The sequence below is a fragment of the Ornithorhynchus anatinus genome, chromosome 2 (genome assembly GCF_004115215.2).
Source record: "Ornithorhynchus anatinus isolate Pmale09 chromosome 2, mOrnAna1.pri.v4, whole genome shotgun sequence".
Lineage (NCBI taxonomy): Eukaryota > Metazoa > Chordata > Mammalia > Monotremata > Ornithorhynchidae > Ornithorhynchus > Ornithorhynchus anatinus.
This window is the reverse complement of record NC_041729.1, coordinates 112,030,118-112,049,294: the sequence shown is the minus strand read 5'-3', so window position 1 is coordinate 112,049,294 and position 19,177 is coordinate 112,030,118. Positions and strand designations below refer to the sequence as shown.

At 47.5% G+C, this 19,177-nt stretch overlaps 1 protein-coding gene and 1 pseudogene across 8 annotated transcripts in view; both read left to right on the top strand.

Annotated features, from left to right (window-relative positions):
• Positions 1–19,177, top strand: part of MAP4K4 (mitogen-activated protein kinase kinase kinase kinase 4) — a 269,726-nt gene that overhangs the window by 166,081 nt on the left and 84,468 nt on the right. The gene's annotated exons all lie outside the window — the stretch shown is intronic.
• LOC114809488 lies at positions 4,826–4,944 on the top strand (annotated as a pseudogene).

The following is a 19,177-nucleotide window of genomic DNA, read 5'->3' as shown; positions in this document are numbered from 1 at the left end:
CCTGTCCCATATGGGGCTTACAGCCAAAGTAGGAGCGAGAAGAGGTATTGAATTCCCATTTTACAGTTGAGGAAATTGAGGACAGAGAAGTTGTGACTGGCCCAAGGTCACAGCAGACAACTGGCAGAGCCGAGATTTGAATTCAGGTCCTCTGACTCAGGCCTTACCACTAGGCCATGCTGCTTCCCTTGTCTTTTGGAGCCTTCTCATCCTTCCCGCACCATTCCTTTGTTCTAGTTCACGGAGGCCATTTCTAATGAATAATAATTGTGATATTTGTTACTTCTGTGCTTACTACGTGCCAAGCACTGCACTATGCGCTGGGGTAGATTCAAGATAGATTGGACACAGCCTCTGACCCACATGGGGCTCACGATCTAAGGGTTCTCAGGAAGAACTGTGAAAGTTGAGAGCAGACAGAAAGTACCCAGTTCCCACAGTGCGGCACGGAGAGCTAGGCAATTGCGGGTCCATTCAGCCTCACTCACGCTTGTGGCCAGACCCTCATTCTCTGGCTCTTAGAGAAACAATCTGGCCTAGTGAATACGGCATGTACCCGGGAGTAAGAAGGACCTGAGTTTCAATCCTGGCTCTGTCCCTTGTGTGCTGTGTGACCTTGGTCAAGTCACTTAATTTGTCTGTGCCGCAGTTGCCTCATCTGTAAACATAGGGATCAAGACTGTGAGACCCATGTGGGACAGGGACTGTGTCCAACCCGATTTGCTTGTATCCACCCCTATGCTTAGTACAGTGCCTGGCATATAGTAAGGCTTAACAAATACCACAGTGGTTATTACGATGATGATGTTGTAGTCTGTGGTCTTTGGTCTTTCCTTATTCCAGCATTGTGACAGGCCCCAAATTGCACCATAAATGATTTGGTCTCATTGCTTTCTTTCTGGTGATGCAGTACCTCTTTCAGCTTACTGAGTGCTGCTTTCCAACTCAAATCCAAATTTCACTTCTTGGTGAGGACTGTTTTCCCTACCCATAAAACCCACCACTCTTCATTCTGAATCTGTGAGAGATTATTATTATTTTTAAAATATACCAGGTCTGGAAGTTCTGCCAAATTTTGTGGAACCCTGTGCTGGTTGCAGGGTAGGTAATTGGCCGATTCTGAAATCCAGGAACAGTGTAAATCAGATCAGATCCTTGGATAATGAGACTATATTGAACCAGCTGGAGGAGACACTTAAAAAGTGTCAACATATAGTCCCTAGATTTTCCTGCTTCCTGGTGGTGGTGGTGGTGGACGTAGTAGTAGTAATAATAGTGGTAAGAGTAGTAAGCATGTCACTACCCTCCTCAAAAACCTCCAGTTCCAAAAACCTCGCCTATCAAACCTTCGCAAGAAACAAAAACTCCTCACTAGACTTCAAAGCACTCCATCACCTTGCCCCCTCCTAACTCACCTCCCTTGTGTCTTTCTGCTGCCCACCCTGTACACTCCACTCCTCTGCCGCTCACCTCCTCACTGTCCCCCGTTCACACCTATCCCGCTGTAGACTCCTGGTCCACCTTCTACCGCTCTCCTGGAATGCCTTCCCTTCTCACATTCGCCAAACTAACTCTCTTACCCTTTTCAAAGCCCTACTAAGAGCTCACCTCCTCCAGGAAGCCTTCCCAGACTGAGCCCCCATTTCCCTCTGCTTCCCCTCCCCTACCTCCCCACCCTCTGCTCCCCCTCCCCTACCTCCCCACCCTCTGCTCTTCCCCCTTCCCCTCCCCTCAGAACTGTGCTCATTTGTATATGTTATTTATTACCCTATTTATTTTGTTAATATGGTGTATATCTCCGTGATTCTATTTATCTTGATGATATCTTGTATTTGTTTTATTCTGTTTTGCTTTGCTGTCTGTCTCCCCCATTTAGACTGTGAGCCTATCATTGGGCAGGGATTGTCTCTATCTGTTGCCAAATTGTACATTCCAAGCACTTAGTACAGTGCTCTGCACATAGTAAGTGCTCAGTAAATACTATTGAATGAATGAATGAATGAATAGTAAGTATTGAACAGCTCCTCTTTGCAGGTCATTGTATTAAGTGGTGGGAAAAAAAAATACAGGGTGAGAATGACACAGTCACTAGCCAGCCTCTCCAATCAAAGAATAAGTTGGGGAGGCTTTTGGTGACAGACACAAAAAGAAACATGAAATAATACAAATACAAAAACTACATAAAAGACAAAGTTCATAGTTCCCAGTCCAGTGGTAAAGGAGACCATGCTTGTCCAACTCTTGCCATTGCAGCAGGTGAGGGCCAAATGAAATTGATTTGGATGTGATTGATATTGGGAAAACAGGGCAATTTTCTTATTTTGGAATTGCTTCAAACTCCAGAAAAGCCAGAAAAGACACTTGGCCAGCTCATTTGCTGGGTTGTTTTTGTTTTAGGATCGCATCAGGAATCTGGCAGGGCTGTGCGGTTTTGTGTGGGGTTTCGGCCTGTCTTGCCAAAGAGGCTAGCTTTGACCTCTCTGTGATTGCTGACAAAGATTGCTAAACTGGAGATTGTTAGTCAGGAAGCTGTAAGCTTCTAAAGTTCTGAGGGAGTGACAGCTTGGGTCATGGGTTAACAAAAGAAGGAGGATGTTTTTAAGAAATACTTATACAAATACGTATTTATAAAAATATATGTTTACATATGCACTCCTCCCCCCTACTCTTCACACCATTGAGATTTTAATAATGTAGCTTTCAGTGGAATATACTTTGGAAGAGCAGGGAAAAGAGAGGCTTTTCTAAGGGCTGCATTGCCTCTGGATTGGAGCCGATTGGTGGGAGTGTTAGGATCCAGATGTGGTTGTGTTGTTTTTTGTTTTTTTAAAAATAAGAAACTCTTGGAAATTTTCAGTTACTTCAGATACGATGTGTTCCTTAGGACTGCTAAGTAACTCTCTGTCAAAAGAGTTAAGTAAACAATTTCCCCATTTGTGGACTGAGAATGAGGACTGTCATTTTGGAAAAGTGCCACTATTTCCAGGAGCTTCGATGCCAAGATTATCTTTAAGAAGTTGTCCAGCTGCATTGTGTTCTGTGGCTGTCATGTCACGTGCTGTTCCCCAGTGTAGCTTTGCATTGCTCTGTCACCTTGGATCATCCTGGTGCTCTTGAGACCCTGAACCTTTGAAGACAAGCTTTTTGAAGGCAGAGAATGTGTCTTCTGATTAGCCATACAGACAGAGCCAGGCATGCTGGCATTAAATAACAGTTGCTGATGATTAATTCAGCCAAGGAAATAGCCACTTGCCTATCTGTGCAGAGAATGTAGCATTGCTAGGATGAGTAGGAAAGAAATATCTGGCTTCATTCCCTCGCTTTGTTTTTTTTTTAATCTTCTCTGTTAAGCATTTATTGTGTGGCAGGCACAGTACTAAGTTCTGGGGTAGATAGGTGTAAGGTTATCATATTAGACGCAGTCCATCTCCCACATGGGGCTCACGGTCTTACCCCCATTTTACAGATGAGGTACCTGAAGCACAGAGATGCCAAATGATTTGCCCAAGGTCATACAGCAGATGAGTGGCAGAGCCGGAATTAGAACCCAGGTCCTCTGACTCCCAGGCCTGTGGTGTCTAGTGCACCTCCATGATTAATGGGTGAGACTGAAAACTTGTGATGGTGGCTCACGAGACAGCCAGTCCTGCCCCTCTACAAGGCTGCTTTAACTACTGGAGGGCAGTTATTAAAGACAGGTCACTTCCACTCTTTGACAGTCGATTCCATTTTGGATATTTAGGTCTTTGCCCGTATTTTTACGAAGAAAACTCTATGGATATACTACCAAAACGATTGCAGATGAAAGTGGGGCTTTCTGGGTGAGATGTGTCACTATCGGTCGAACACGACTCGACAGCATAAGAAAACAACCACCTTTTATTCAAAGAAAGATATGACCAAATTTGTTTCTCCCTCCCATTTTGGAAAGCATCCTGTCTTTTCCCCTTCTTTAGTGAATGGAGATTTTGTGCTGCTTTCCTTTCCCCCTGCATATTCAGTTTTCTTTTTGCCCTCCACCCCCATATCCGTATCAGGCTAAGTGGGTTGGGGGACAACTGAAATTAATGCCAGGAGGACTCCAGAAGTAAGATAGGCTGGACTTCAGTGGCCTCAAGTGCTTGAATTTGTCTTTTTACAGCACCTAACTATGCTTGCTAGCTCCAGCTTTACTTTTTTTTTTAACGGCATTTGTAAAGCACTTACTGTGTGTCAGGGATTGTACTAAGCGCTCTGGTAGATACAAGGTAATTGGGTTGGGCACAGTCCCTGTCCCAGATAGGGTTCACCATCTTAATCCCAATTATACAGATGAGGTAATGGAGGCACAGTGAATTTAAGTGACTCGCCCAGAGTCACATAGACAAGTGGTGGAGCTGGGATTAGAACCCTGGTCCTCTGACTCCCAGGCCCATGCTCTATCCACTAGGCCATGCTGTTTCTCAGTTAGTAGACTCTACTTGTCCAAAGGGACCCTCACTTTCAGGAATCAGGAAGGATCTCTTATGCAAAAGCACTATTCCCTTCTTCTCTTTCTCTTCCAGACAGTCATTCAATCAGTGATGCTTACGTAGTGCTTACTGTGTGCAGAGCCCTGTAGTCAGCACTTGGAAGAATACAACGGAGTGGGAAAGCATGATTCCTGCTGTCATGAGCCCCACCCTACAATAATATCAGGCGCTAAACCTATGAACCCTTAACCAGGGATTTGACTCCCTTATCAATTCGGGAGCTCAAATGACAAGTCAAAAAAGTAAAACCAAACACCGCTACTACAGTGGAAACCTTTCTTTTAATCTAAAGCAGGGGTTAGGCACATACGTCTGTGTTATATGAAAGGAGAGACTCCTCTTGAGAAGGACGGAAGAGGTCCTAGTGACCTTTACAACACATATATGGTTAAGGCATTTCCACCTACTTGGTGACATCTAACCAAGTAGCATGCTTCAGTGGAAAGAGCCCAGGCTTGGGAGTTAGAGGTCATGGGTTCTAATCCTGGCTCCGCCACTTGTCAGCCGTGTGATTTTGGGCAACTCACTTAACTTCTCTGTGCCTCAGTTACCTTATCTGTAAAAGGGGGATAAAGACTGTGAGCCCCATGTGGGACAATCCAATCACCTTGTATCCCCCTGCTTATTTCAGTGCTTTATACAGAGAAGCAGCGTGGCGCAGTGGAAAGAGCACGGGCTTTGGAGTCAGGGCTCATGAGTTCGAATCCCAGCTCTGCCACTTGTCAGCTGTGTGACTGTGGGCAAGTCACTTAACTTCTCTGTGCCTCAGTTCCCTCATCTGTAAAATGGGGATTAAGACTGTGAGCCCCACGTGGGACAACCTGATTCCCCTGTGTCTACCCCAGCGCTTAGAACAGTGCTCTGCACATAGTAAGCGCTTAACAAATACCAACATTATTATACATAGTAAGCGCTTAACAAATACCATTAGTATTATAATTATTACATGCACACATGTGTGCACACACACACAGCACAACACTTATAGTTAGCAATCCAACTGGTTTGCTCCAAGTCTTGGTGAAGATGGTAGTTTCAAGGAGTCCGACTGCCCGCAGCTGGTCATCATCGTGGTTCAAGTCTTAGGTACTGGGCCGTGCCAGTCGTAGGTGTCTCAGTGCATAGCTTAGGTGGTTCCATGCCGGGCAAACCAGGCAAAGAGGCCCAGTTCTTTCTCCTTTTGTTCTTTGTCCTCTGGGGACTGCAGCAGGGGGCTTCTCAGGATTACCTGCTGTTTTAGCTTGTAACCAGTAGACCAGAGAGGAAGGTGACCCCTGCCACCGCCCCCTCACCCCCACCCTCCTTATCCCGCCTGTGGGCATGGCCCCATCTGGCAGTTCTTATCTTGCCCAGCATAGCAATTTAGCCCCTCCTCAAGCCCTCTGCAAGACAATTCACTTCCGCTTCTCCAAACTCATCAGAAAGATAGTACAGTTTCTCCTTTGACCTTGTTTCTTCTGGGGTCAAATAATACAAGATGGAGTCAGTCTCGCTCACCTCACCTGCCCTCTAGGTAGGAGGGAGGGTGTGAGAAAAAGGTAGACAAGATCAAGACACAGTAGTTGGTGTTAGAGGAGTGACGTGTGCAGGCTGTATTATAGTGAGAGAGGAGCAAGGATAGGTAAGAGGGAGATCGAGTTCCTTAAAGCCAGTGGTGAGGAGTTTTGGTTTGACATGAAGGTAGATGGCCAACTGTTGGAGGTTTCTGAGGCATGAGGAGATATGTTCAGAGCATTTAAAAAAAAATAAATCCATGCAGTAGAGTGAAGTATGGACTGGAGGGTTGGGAGGTTAGTAAGGGGACTGAGGCAATAGTAGAGAGATGGGATATTAGAAGTGATTGAACCAGTGTGATTGAATGGAAAGGAGGAGGAGGATTCTAAAGAAGTTGTGAAGATAGAACTGACAGGATTTGGTGATGGAATATCTGGGTTGAAGCAGAGAGATGAGGATAATGCCACGGTTATGGCTTGTGAGACAAGAAGGATGGTGGTGGTGTCAGCAGTGATGGGCATGCCAGTTTTCCTTCCTTCTCCCTCCATCTCCTCTGAACCCACCACTTCCTCTTTCAATCAGTTAATCAGTGTGGCATTTTTTGAGCACCTGTTTTTTGCAGGGCACTCACAACACTAAGTCCTTCTGAAGCAAAAGTTATGATCCCTGTCTTCAGGAGGATTACAATAAACAGGAGAGGCAGGTAGATATTTAATTTGAATAGAAGGAAGAGCAGAGAGGCAACAGGTAAGCATATGTCAGGATGAAGTAGCTGAATTAATAATTGAGTGTACAATTGAATATGCATGTACCCAGTACATGGATAAGTGCAATTACATGACCTGCCGGTCTCACCTTTACAATATCGCCAAAATCCGCCCTTTCCTCTCCACCCAAACGGCTACCTTACTCCTACAGGCTCTCGTTATATCCCGGCTAGACTACTGTGTCAGCCTTCTCTCTGCTCTCCCTTCCTCCTCTCTCGTCCCACTCCAGTCTATTCTTCACTCCACTGCCCGGCTCACCTTCCTGCAGAAACGATCTGGGCATGTCACTCCCCTTCTTTAAAACCTCTAGTGGTTGCCTATCAACCTCCGCTCCAAACAAAAACTCCTCACTCTAGGCTTCAAGGCTCTCCATCACCTTGCCCCTTCCTACCTCTCCTCCCTTCTCTCTTTCTACTGCCCATGCCGCACGCTCCGCTCCTTTGCCGCCCACCTCCTCACCATCCCTCGGTCTCGCCTATCCCGCCATTGACCCCTGGGCCACGTCCTCCCATGGTCCTGGAATGCCCTCCCTCCTCACCTCAGACAATCTAATTCTCTTTCCCTCTTCAAATTCCTACTTAAAGCTCACCTCCTCCAAGAGGCCTTCCCAGACTGAGTCCCCACTTTTTCCCTCTGCTGCCTCTATCCCCCCTTCACCTCTCCGCAGCTAAACCCCCTTCTCCCCTCTTTCCCTCTCCTTCTCCCCCTCTCCCGTCCCAACCCCTCAGCACTGTACTCGTCCGCTCAACTGTATATGTCTTCATCACCCTATTTATTTTGTTTAATGAGATGTACATCACCCTGATTCTATTTATTTGCCATTGTTTTTATGAGATATTCTTCCCCTTGACTCTATTGCCATTGTTCTTGTCTGCCTGTCTCCCCCGATTAGACTGTAAGCCCGTCAAAGGGCAGGGACTGTATCTGTTGCCGATTTGTACATTCCAAGTGCTTAGTACAGTGCTCTGCACATAGTAAGCGCTCAATAAATACTATTGAATGAATGAATGAATACTATTAAGGAAGGCTGTTGGTTTCTGGGGGTCTTGGGATGGTGGGGGTTAAGTGGGGAAGACTTTTTGGATGAGCTGGGATCTCTCTTCTTCCTATCCTTTTTTCACCCTATTTCACATTTTTTCCTGCTCTGTCCCTTTCTCCCTCCTACTGCTCATCCTTCTTTCTCCCCATCTGTCTTCTATCCCCCTTTCCCTTTCCTTTCTCCCTTTTCTCTCCATCATTTCCTTTATCTTATCACTTTTTAAAATCCCAACTTCTCCTTCTTCCCGTCTCCTTTTCTGTCCCCATTCCTTTCCCCTTCCTCTCTTCCTCCCTTGCCCACAAACACCTTTCACCCCTTTCCTCTCCAAATGTAATAGCCAGGAAGGCAAGTGGAAACTCATTGCAGTCACATCACAGGCAAAGACAAAGATCTTTTCTCTGAGAGTTTTCACCCTTTGGTTAGAGTCCAAAATGCTAATTGGCCTCAGCTGCAGCAAATCACAAAGTGGGGCCTTCCAGCTGCCTCCCCCCTGGAAACTCAGGATGGACCCTCACCTCCCCCATTAAGGATGACCTTGTCTTTCTGCATTTTCATTGTAGACTCCTGGATGAAGTGGGCAATAGGAGTCGGGGAGTAATAGTTCCATGAGGAGTTTGGGCTCAGTCCCGTCCCAAGAGCCGTTCAGCTCCCCCACAAGGAGTTTGTATGCAGCACTTTTCTAATTCTGGGCCCGTCCTGCTCACAGACTAATGATTGATTTATCTGGACAAATTGTGGGAGGTGTTCATACTTGCTTCCGTTTTTGTATGTGCAAGGGCGAGACCACCAGACTTGTTTATTTCCCCCACTAATGACCGGGGCGGGGGGGGTGTTTGAACCCAGCATTTAGTTCATTACACCCACTTACAAACAACAAGACCAAACGAAGAGTGTTAGTCATAATAAGGGTTCCAATTCCAGAGAGCAAATAAGTTGGCACCCACTCTCAGATGAGGGTGTGCCTCCTGGTAGTCGTGCCTTTGGACGTGGGCACCTTCAAGGGATGCGAACTGGCAGTTGAGCTGAACCAACAGCTTTGCTCAGGAAGATATGGCCCAGTGGAAAAGAGGGCAGACCTGGGAATCAGGAGAGGGAATATGTCTGCCAACTCAGTTGTAATATATTTTCTCAAGCACTTAGTACGGTGGTCCACTCATAGTAAGATCTCAATAAATGCCGTTGATGATGAAGATGATTGATGATGAGAGGGGGGTTTCCATCCTGGATGCACCACTTCCCTCCTCTGTGACCTTGGACAAGTCAATTTATCTGGACCTCAGTTTCCTCATCTGTGTAACGGGGATTAGGTACCTGTTCTCCTGCCCTCTTATAATTTTTCGGTTGGACTCAGGTCCACATACCTCTAGAAATGGTTACCACTAGTGGCATGGTTTAGTGGAAAGAACATGGGTCTGGGTTCTAATCCCACGAATGCCCCTTGCCTGGTGTGTGACCTTGGACAAATCACTTTAATTTGTGTGTGCTTCAGTTTCCTCATCTGTAAAATGGGTATTCAATAACTGTTCTCAATCCATCAGTCAATATATTGTATTTATTGAGCACTTACTGTGTGGGGAGCACAGTACCAAGCACTTGCAAGAGAACAGTATAACAGAGTTGGTAGGCATGTTCCTGCCCATAGCGAGTTTACAGTCAGTTCTCCCTCCCCCTTAGATTGTGAGCTCCATGTGGGGCAAGAGCTGTGTCTCTCTGATTGTATCATCTCTATCATAGTACTTGCACATAGTAAGTGCTTAAATACCATAATAATAATAACATTGTTATTACATCAGATGGGTGTATATTTGTACCAGGTGATTGTACTCTTGGGTGGATGTGGGAAAGTTGAAACCCACACATCCTGCTCCAGCTTCATCTTAGAATGCATGCTTTTGTTGGACAAACAACCGTACCTTGGATATTGAGAAAGAAATGAAAACAAAATGAATGACAGGCAGGTGCATCTTAGCAAATCATTTTGGGAAAAGCCTAGAAGGCTCCAGATACAGTTTTTTTTTAAATGGTACTTTATTAAGGGCTTACTATGGGTCAAACACTTTTGTAAGCACTGGTACAAGTTAACCTGATACAGGTTAATCAGGTCAGACACAGTCCCTGTCCCACATGGTGCTCACAGACTAAGTAGGAGGGAGTTGGATTTAATCCTCATTTTACAGATGAGGTAACTGAGGAACTGTGAAGTTAAGTGACTTGCCCAAGGTCACACAGCAGTCAAGTGGCAGAGTTAGGGTTAGAATTCGGGTCCCCTGACTCCCAAGCCCATGCTCTTTCCATTAGGCCATGCTGCTTCACTTGAGGTGAGGAAGGTACGCTAAGTGCACTGCCAGATCAGGGTAGGATTTTCTTATTGATACACAACAACCACTTCTGGTATTGTTAGTCAGCATGCATTTTTGGTGAGTACTCCTTCTCCATCCTTTCCCCTGTTCCCTTCCCCGCCCCATTCCACCAACCAAGAAGTAGTTTGTGAAGCACATGAGTGATTTTGTTAGATTGTAAACTCATGGGGACTGCCTTTGTAATGGGTAAGAACATTAGCTGCAAATAGGATGGGTTTGGTTTAAATGAACCTGATTAAATTATTGTTCATTCATTCTACTTCATTCTGCTTTGTGACATTCTTAGTGCAGATTGATAGTTTGGGTTTGTTTTAGAAAGTTCACCATCTTTAAGCAAAAATTTATTTTGATTTTACAGTTTTAGGAAAACTAAGTGCCAATTCAGTATCATCATCAGTAGTATTTATTGAACCCTTTACTATGTGCAGAGGACTGTACTCAGTGCCTAGGAGAGTTCAGTGCAACGGAGTTGATAGATAGTTACCCTTGCCTACAATTAGGCTATTTTATTTACCAAGCCCATGGAGAAAAGCAGTATTCATATTCAGTAATCATGGCTATTTAGGGGAAATCTTTGCCATGCTGTATTTTGAGAATAACAATAGCCATCAGCAAACACATCAGATTTTGAAATTGGTTTACTTAACTAAAACAACTTGCTTACATATTCTGGATCTTCCTCTTCACCACAAACAATTATAATTATTTCCAGACCCCACTGCCAGAAAACCTCTAATCCTTTAGCATCTTGAAATGCTGTACTTTTAGAGCAAGATTTGGTTCTCTCATCCCAGATTTGCAAAGGGAGCAAAGAGGCTTCTGAGTAGTCAGTTGAGTCAGTTCTGTCCATTTCCAAATTATCATTGAGTTTCAGAGGAAGGGATTTTTCAGCTTGTGCTGATTGATAGTTGTACTTTAAACATCTTCATGCTGTAGGAATCAGGGAGAGGAATATTTGTAGTAGTTCTTGTACTCAAAGGATAAATTATGTTTAAAGATACATGATTATATTTAAATGTTATATTATAAATTATTTATTTACATTAATATCTGTCTCCCTTCTTAGACAGTAAGCTCGTTGCGGGACAAGGAACGTGTCTTCCAATTCTTCTCTCCTCTTGTTACCTCATCTGTAAAATGGGGATTAAGACTGTGAGCCCCAAGAGGGACAACCTGATAACCTTGTATCTATCCCAGTGCTTAGAACAGTGCATGGCACATAGTAAGCGCTTAACAAATACCAAAAACAAAACAAAAAAACAAACAAAAAACCCCTCTCTGTTGTAATGTCCTCTTCTGAGCACTTAATACAGTGCTCTGCATATAGTAAGCACTGATTAAGTACCTTTGCTAGTAGGGGTGGGGAAGTTAGATTCCATGTGTCCTTGCCCCTCTGTCATCTTTGGATGCATTCAGCTGTGATCAAGGCCACTATCTTTGAAGGGGGTTGATTCATGGTTTGAGAACCCAGATGAAATCCCACAACCACCAAGTTCCAGTCAGTGACCATTAATCACATGCCTTCTCTGATTTCATGCCTTATCCTGTTTGATCACTCATAGGATACTCTCCCAAATTACATTCTCATCTTCACTGTCCCCATACCTTCCCACCCACAGAGAAGCTCACAGTTGTCTTTCTTGGCACCTTAAAAGGCCAGGGAGGAGGAAGTGCAGGGGAGGCTGTCTTGCTCAGCCTCCCCCTCCCCAGCCCACCAGCTTTGTAGTGGAGTTGAAGCTCTGGTCCCCGAGATCCTTCTGTAATCCCCCAGGAATTCTCCATTTGGAACCTCTGCTCTATGGTCCGGTGACTTTCGAAGACTGTCTTCACACCAAGCACTGAAAGAATATATAGGAAGTTAGTTTCTGCTAAGGAGGAGAGGCCCCGGAGAGAAACACTTTAGTGAGTGTGCTATACGTTTGGAGATGAGGAAGACAAGCACTTGTGGGTTTGATGGTGAGCTTTCCATCACTTGGGAGAAAATCTAATAATGTTTTCACCCTAGAGTAAGCTCTTCACACCAGAACGAACTCCAAATACTATACTGTTTAGAGTTAATCTCCCTCCTCTCATCCCTCTTTGTGTATTCAGAAATGTTGCCAGGATTTTTTGGTCTTTTTTTGTTGGAGAAAACTGTCCTGGATCAGCATCGTTCTTCAGATTTTTTTTCCCCTGACTTACCCTTTCCCAATTCCTCTTTGTTATGCCGTTTCATAAAAGGAGCAAATAAAACCTGAACTTGGTTTTTAGTTGTCAGATTAAACTGCTGCAACTCGAAGGGGCCTGAGAGCTAGAAATGATAGAATGGAGACTGGCTCTTAAGAGGACCATCATTCCCTTTACCACCTGGGGATGTTCAACACCCAGTGCCACCCTTTGGTGAGAGTCTCGTTAGACCTCCCAAGCTGAGCTCAGGTCAGCCTGGGTCGGGGTCTGGCTGGGAGACCTCGAAGGAAGAGACAGATGCTGTGGGAGTGAATTGTGATGAGTCAGTGGGTGGTATATGCCTAAGAGGCCTGATGCCAGCGCCTTGTGCTCATTATTAGCACATAGCTCTACTCTCAGGAAAATTAGCTGGCCAAAAAAGTAGTGAAATGATTTAGACAAGTATCTTTCTTCTCCACTCTGCTGGGTATGTGCCTCAAGTCGTCTTAGTTTCTCATACCTGAAAACAGCAGCACTCTTGTTATGTATTGAAAGCCTCTTTAAATTTCTCAGAAGTAAGGCCCTATGGGAAAATGGTATGATTGGGTCATTAGAGCAAGACCAAATTGAACTCTGGGTAACTAGCCTTGTATTTATTTTAATTTGCACCCTTGAAAGTACCTCTTGTACCACAATTACTTGACCCTGTTAGTTTTTCTTTCTTTGTGTTCCATCTACAACTAGGGGATGCTTCTTAAGACAAGCAACATGGTTTAGTGGCAAGAGCCCAGGCTTGGGAGTCAGAGGTCATGGGTTCTAATTCCGGCTCCGCCACTTGTCAGCTGTGTGACTTTGGGCAAGTCACTTCACTTCTCTGTGCCTCAGTTACCTCATTTGTCAAATGGGGATGAAGACTGTGAGTCCCATGTGGGACAACTGATTACCTTCTATCCTCCCCAGCGCTTAGAACAGTGCTTGGCACATAGTAAGCACTTAACAATTATTATTATTATCCCGGGGGTCATTTTGTTTAAGTCAGGTTTGGAAACTTTGGAGTCAGAGGTCATGGGTTCGAATCCCGGATCAGCCACTTGTCAGCTGTGTGACTTTGGGCAAGTCACTTCACTTCTCGGTGCCTCAGTTCCCTCATCTGTAAAATGGGGATTAAGACTGTGAGCCCCACGTGGGACAACCTGATTCCCCTGTGTCTACCCCTGCGCTTAGAACAGTGCTCGGCACATAGTAAGCGCTTAACAAATACCAACATTATTAAGTCAGAGTGTGCATTGTTTCTGCTTGCCCGGTTTGAGGGATTAAATAGGGTATGTTCTTTCATACAGCATGTTTTGTCTTGCTTTAGCACTCAGAGATGAGTATACTAAAAACACAGATTCTTCTAAATGGTACTTTTGTTCCCTACCACACTTCTTTCTTCCAGGGACTAAGAGATGCCCTTTTCTATGAATGCTCTTGGAAGACTTAAACCCTGATTTCATCTATCCACCCTCCCCTCTCTGTTGACTGGGCACTTGGCTTTGTGTCCCTTGAGCACTTTGATACTCACCCCAGTCCTGTAGCACTTGCATACACATCCTTTGTGTACCCATCTTTACGCTCTATTATTTCTCCTGTCTGTAATTTCTTTTAATGTCTGTCTCCCTTTGTAGACTTTGAGCCCCTTACAATCAGGGATTACATCTGCTAACTCTCTTGTATTGTACTTTCCCAAGCACTCAGTAGGGTGCTTTGCACACAGTAAGCCCTCAGTAAATTTCATTGATTGATTGAAACGGAGTAATTTCAGATCAGCGAATCAAAGTTAGAGGAAAGGTTGGTACTGGGGCTCCTGCCCTCTAAGCAGCAACCACCTTTGAAAACAGAAGATAATTTGGAAGAACACATTTAATAAAAATAATGAATAATTATGGTATTTGTTAAGCACTTACTGTGTGCCAAGAACTGTTCTAAATCGTGGGGTAGTTACAAGGTAATCAGGTTGTCCCACGTGGGGTTCACAGTCTTAGTCCCTATTTTACAGATGATGTAACCGAGGCATAGAGAAGTTAAGTGGCTTGCCCAAGGACACACAGCAGACAAATGGCAGAGCCAGGATTAGAACCCAGGTCCTTCTGAGTTTCAGGCCTGTGCTCTATCCACTAGACCATGCTGCTTCCCCTGTACTAGCAGGTGGGCTAAGGATGTTTGTGGTTGGGGCAGAGGGGCAGAGTATGGAGGCTTGTTCAGGTATAACATGTCACCATTTTATTTTGAGAGATTGTTAGTTGTCCCCATTGGAAAGTCTTTCCCTCCAGAAAACAGTGGTGGTTCTTGGTCATATTCACTTCCTTTTCCATGATTGAGTCTTTGTCTCCGAGTTTTTATTAATAATTCTCTGATTGATCAATCGATTAATGGCATTTATTGAGCGTTTAATGTCATGTGCAGAGCACCATAGAAGGCACTTAGGAGAATAGAATAATGTCATTGGTAGACACGATTCCTGTTTAGAAGGAGCTTACAGTCTAGAGGGTGTTTACAAGTATGTGTACATGTGTGTGCAGTGTGATGGGCATGGTGAATGAAGGAAAGTAGTTCATTTTCTTTATCATTTCACCACATTTCTTTCAACTATTACCTCTCTTCACCTGGGATCTCTTGGACGGAATCCAGGTATCCTACAATTCTCCACTACTTGCACTCTTCTTCACCTGACTCTTTTTGCAGGTTGTTTATCAGACATGATTTCACAAGTCCTGGCCACCTCTCAAGAGTAATAGTAATAATAATTGTTTATTAAGATTTACTGTCTGCCATGCATTGTACTAAGCATTGGAGTAGATATAATGCAGTTAAATTGGACACAGGAGCCTTTCACAACCTGGATCTCCGCACCCCCGCTCGGGAACTCCGACACTACGGATCTTCGCCCCCACAGACCCCCAGCCACCAGCTTCCAGTCCACCCGCCCCCCGCCGCTCGGGCCCGGGAACATTGCGCTCCCCTTCTCGATCCTGGGGACATTGTGCTCCCCTTCTCGGCCCCAAGGACATTGTGTCCTCGGGGGACATTGTGTCCCCCTGCTCGGGCCCCGGGGACATTGTGCTCCCCAACCGCTCCCCCACTCCGCCCGAGGCGGCCATTTTAGGAAGCCCCCACTCTGCCCGAGGCGGCCATTTTGGGAAGGCCTCACTCCCTCTTCCCTCTTGAGGTGATTCATCCCTCCCGCCCCCGCCCCGGGCGACGACGTCCTTGTTCTCACCATGTTACCTTACCTTAGCCGCCGCCTACGGCCGCCACCCACCCCGGACAACCTCAGGGCCCCCCCGCCGCCACAGGGTTATTTGGTCATGAGCTCTGGGACTCTCTCGGCCGCTGGCTGCTTGACTTTGAGTCTGATCGGGTAGGGTCGGCTCGTCCCCCGACCCTGGTCATCGCCTGCTTATTAACACTATTGTAGTGTGCCTTACTGTAGCATGTTGCTATATTTGCGATCTCGCTTTTTATTGTTTATTGTCGTCAGATTTTGAATTTGATCAGGTCGCCCCTTAATCGAGTCTACCCCCGACCCTGGTCATCACCCCTTTTATTAACACGACTATATTGTATCATACTGTATCATGTTGCTATATTAGCACCACTGTATTGTATCATATTGTATCATGTTGCTATATTACCGATTTCGTTTATTACTGTTTATTGTTGTCAGTGCTGCCACCCACCTCTCTGGCCTCGCCATGTCCCTCCTCCTCCCCTCCCCCCTCCCGCCCCTTCCTATCCTCCCCTTCCCCTTCCCCTCTCTCGCTCAGCTCTTTCCCGCTCTCTCCTCTGTCTCCTCCCCCCCTCCTCTCTCCCGCCCTAGAACCCCACTTTACCAGCGCTACCCCCTTCCCCCTCCCCCTACTCTTCCCCCCACCAAACCCCCTCTTCACCCCCTCCCCCCTTCTCTCTTCCCCACCCATGCCCCATCCCAGTCCTCTTGTCCCACCGCCACCCCTCATCCCCCTCTCCTCGTCCAGGGCCCCGCCACCTCCTTCCCATCCAAACCCTCCCCTCCCCCCGCCCTTCCCCCCCTCCTCCCCTTGCACCCACAGCTACTTTCAAGTGTGGCCTCTGGAACCCCCGCTCTATTACAGGCAAGCTACCTTTCATCCATGACCTTTTCCTCTCCCGCTCTCTCCTCCTCCTCGCCCTTTCGGAAACGTGGCTCTCTCCCGAAGACACGGTCTCCGCCGCCGCTCTCTCCAGCGGAGGCCTCTCCTTCTCCCACTCCCCCAGACTCACCGGTAAGGGAGGAGGCGTCGGCTTCCTCCTCTCGCCCCGATGCCGCTTCCGTACTGTCCCTCCTCCCCCCTCCCTCTCCTTCCCCTCCTTCGAAGCCCATATCATTCGCCTCTACCACCCACTCCAGTTACTTGTCGCCGTCATCTACCGCCCTCCCGGTCCCACCTCCGACTTCTTCAACCACCTTGACCCCTTTCTCACCTTCCTCCTCTCCTTCTCTCTGCCCACTCTGATCCTTGGAGACTTCAACATCCATACGGATGTACCCGACGACTCCTCTGCCGCCCGCCTGCTATCCCTCCTCGACTCTGCCGACCTCCTCCTCCACCATACCGCACCCACTCACCGACTCGGTCACACCCTCGATCTCGTCATCTCCTACCGCTGCACTATCTCCTCCCTCACCAACTCTGAAATCCCTCTCTCTGACCATAATCTTCTCACCTGCCTCATCTCTCACACTCCCTCCCCCTGCAAATCTTCGCTACTGCCCCACAGAGACCTCCGCTCTCTCGATCCCATCCGTCTTTCCAATAGCATCTCTCCTCACCTTGCCACCCTGTCCTCTCTTCCCACTCTCGACGATCAGGTCTCCGCTCTCAACTCCACCCTCTCTACTCATCTCGACTCTCTCGCCCCCCTTTCCCTCCGCCGCTCTCGCTCCACTAACCCACAGCCCTGGATCACCTCCTCCGTCCGCCTCCTACGCTCCTATGCTCGAGCTGCTGAGCGCTGCTGGCGAAAGTCCAAGCACCGAGCCGACCTCACACACTTCAAATTTATCCTTTCCTGCCTTAACTCTGCCCTCTCCTCCGCCAGGCAAAGCTTCTTCTCCTCCCTCATTGACACCCATGCCTGTCACCCCCTCCGATTGTTCCGGACCTTTAACTCTCTCCTTAGGCCCCCTGTTCCTCCCCCTCCCCCATCTCTCACCCCTAATGATCTGGCCACCTATTTCCTCACGAAAATCAACACGATCAGGTCTGAGCTCCCCAAAGTCACCCTTCCGCCTCTCCCCTCCCCCCCCCAACAACCCCCTCCCCTACTTTCCCATCCTTCCCTGCAGTATCCTCAGAGGAGATCTCCTCCCTCCTCGCAAGTGCCACCCCCTCCACCTGCGCCTCGGACCCCATTCCCTCTCACCTTCTTAAAACCATCGCCCCTGCCCTCCTCCCTTCCTTAACTTCTATTTTTAACCACTCAATCTCCAAGGGCTCCTTCCCCTCTGCCTTCAAACATGCCCACGTCTCCCCCATCCTAAAAAAACCCGCTCTTGACCCCACTTCCCTCTCCAGTTATCGTCCTATCTCCCTACTACCCTTCCTTTCCAAAATCTTAGAACGAGTCGTCTACAATCGATGCCTAGAATTCCTTAACTCCCATTCTCTCCTAGACCCCCTCCAATCTGGCTTCCGTCCCCTCCACTCTACCGAGACTGCTCTCTCTAAGGTCACCCATGACCTCCTTCTTGCCAAATCCAATGGCTCCTACTCCATTCTGATCCTCCTTGACCTCTCTGCTGCCTTTGACACTGTCGACCATCCCCTCCTCCTCCATACCTTATCTCACCTTGGCTTCACGGACTCTGTCCTCTCCTGGTTCTCCTCTTACCTCTCTGGCCGATCATTCTCGGTCTCCTACGCTGGAGCCTCCTCCCCCTCCCATCCTTTAACTGTTGGAGTTCCTCAAGGGTCAGTTCTTGGCCCTCTTCAGTTCTCCATTTACACTCACTCCCTCGGTGAACTCATTCTCTCTCACGGCTTTGACTACCATCTCTACGCAGATGACACGCAGATCTACATCTCCGCCCCTGTCCTCTCCCCCTCCCTTCAGGCTCGCATCTCCTCCTGCCTCCGGGACGTCGGCCCGCCACCTAAAACTCAACATGAGCAAGATTGAGCTCCTCATCTTCCCTCCCAAGCCCGGTCCGCTCCCAGACTTCTCCATCACCGTGGATGGCACGACCATCCTTCCCGTCCCGCAGGCCCGCAATCTCGGTGTCATCCTTGACTCGTCCCTCTCGTTCACCCCACACATCCTATCCATTACCAAGACCTGCCGGTTTCACCTCTACAATATCGCCAAGATCTGCCCTTTCCTCTCCACCCAAACGGCTACCTTACTATTACGGGCTCTCGTTATATCCCGGCTAGACTACTGTGTCAGCCTTCTCTCTGACCTCCCTTCCTCCTCTCTCGCCCCGCTCCGGTCTATTCTTCACTCCGCTGCCCGGCTCATCTTCCTGCAGAAAACGATCTGGGCATGTCACTCCCCTTCTTAAACAACTCCAGTGGTTGCCTATCAACCTCCGCTCCAAACAAAAACTCCTCACTCTAGGCTTCAAGGCCCTACATCACCTTGCCCCTTCCTACCTCTCCTCCCTTCTCTCTTTCTACCGCCCACCCCGCACGCTCCGCTCCTCTGCCGCCCACCTCCTCGCCGTCCCTCGGTCTCGCCTAGCCCGCCGTCGACCCCTGGGTCACGTCCTCCCGCGGTCCTGGAACGCCCTCCCTCCTCACCTCCGCCAAACTGATTCTCTTTCCCTCTTCAAAACCTTACTTAAAAATCACCTCCTCCAAG